Below are 1,860 nucleotides of genomic sequence, written 5' to 3' on the forward strand. Positions count from 1 at the left end.
TTTAACCATTTTCACAGCAATTCAACCTAAAATTATATGCATTTATTCGTTTTTCTTGCACGCCTGCTCGGGAGAACAGGATTTATTTTGCAGCAGGCCTTGTGGGGAGGGTGACAGCTCTGCCGAAGGGTCAGATGGGTGCCCAGGGTCCGCGGCGGTGTCCCCACCACAGCACCGCGTGCTCCCAGCAGGTACCGGGGTCTCAGTGACACCTACTCCTCTAAAGCCTTATTGATTTACTCATACTCCAGCTTATAGCAGGCTTTTGTAGCTCTGTATACTTTTTTTATTCTGGTTTATAGGAAATTAATCTCTTAGGCGCATCGTGGGCTTTTCTAGCCTCACAGCGTGCCGGGTTTGTCATCCCTGCGGTGGCACAGCTCCTCGCTTGGGCTTTGCAGCTTGCACCTCCCAAAACACAGACTCTTACCTGTTTCAGCAGCTAATACTCCTACTAGTTAAAGCTGCTAGCCTTTTTTTTGAAGCCTGCTGATTACTTAATGTGCCCTAATTAATGTTGTGTGGGAGCCGGAGCTTTCAGCACCGTGGGATCTTCACCACAGAGTTGTCCCCTTGGGTGTGGGGATGGATTAATCTGCTGATGCTTTTGGGCTAGAAGCCGTGGAGGTTGGGGTCTATTGCTTCAACAGGGCTTGCTGCTGTTGTGGGGTCTCCTGGGGGATGTGCTGAGCCCTCGGTGGAGGATGCCAGCTCGGTTCACGTTAGTCCTGGGGCGTTTCTGTAATCGCAGCGGGACCTGGGATGCAAAACTTTCCCTGTGTTTGCCAGCGCCTCCCGGCAGCTGCCTCTGCCGTGCGCTCTCGTGCTTTGCAAGGTGTTTTCACTGTAGGGATTTGAAGAAAAAACCTTTTATTTCCTCCTCCTCACCTCAAAATCATGTGATGTGAAACCTGGCAGTCCCCAGGCTCTGCCCCTGCCCTGGCACCCCCCTGCCTCCCATGGGACGGTGGGGCCGAAGGGCACGGTTTGGACACCGCAGTAAGAGATGACAAAATTGAGACCAGTGCCAAGAATAACGGCAGCACCGAGCCCCCATGGCTGAACGACACCTGGGCTCTGAAGATGATCTCCTTTTCTTTTCCTAATCAAATGTGCGATGGATGCTTAATTTTGCACTTTCATTTCCGCAGAAGCCAACCTATTTATAGGAAAGCATAGCCTGCGCTTGGGGCAATGAGTGTATTTACCGAACAGATAGACTTTTTGTTTCAAAAACACCTTTCAGAGCACAACCATATCCTGTTTTGTTGGTGCCACGCTCTGCGTACAGCCGACGTGCGTCGCTGCCAGCATCCATCCCCTTTCCCGTCACTCCAGGAGCCGTTCTCGGGGTGCGTGGGTGGGAACCTGAGGGTGCCTTCCCCAGCTCGCCTTTACCGGCAGCCAAATGCCGGTCTCCAAGCCGTGCTGGCCGCTGGCACGGGGCGCATGGCCACAGCACTGGCCGGACCCCCCCAAACCCACCATAGTCGAGACCACCAAAAATCAGGAGAACCTGGAACTGGGCACCAAAACACAAAGCAATTATTTTACTGTATAAGATTAAATTTTATCTAATACTTATATTTTTCTCGTATTACTTATATTTTACGGTTTTATCTTAAAAATGGGAAATTTTCAGTTCATCGAAGCTTGTGCTTTGTGACCTTGTAGGTGATCCTCAGACAAAACCAGCTAAGGTCTTTCTGGTCTGCACTGACAATCTTTAAGAGAAATAATTCCTGAGATGAGGTTGCATGTCTGTCCTCTCTCCCCGTGGCTGGTGCTGCTTTGCTGGGTGAGGAGCCCGGGGAAGGAGCCTGTTTGGCAAGGGGGAGCCGGCACAGGGTCCCACTCTCT

Source organism: Cariama cristata, unplaced genomic scaffold (genome assembly GCF_000690535.1).
Source record: "Cariama cristata isolate BGI_N322 unplaced genomic scaffold, ASM69053v1 scaffold19126, whole genome shotgun sequence".
NCBI lineage: Eukaryota > Metazoa > Chordata > Aves > Cariamiformes > Cariamidae > Cariama > Cariama cristata.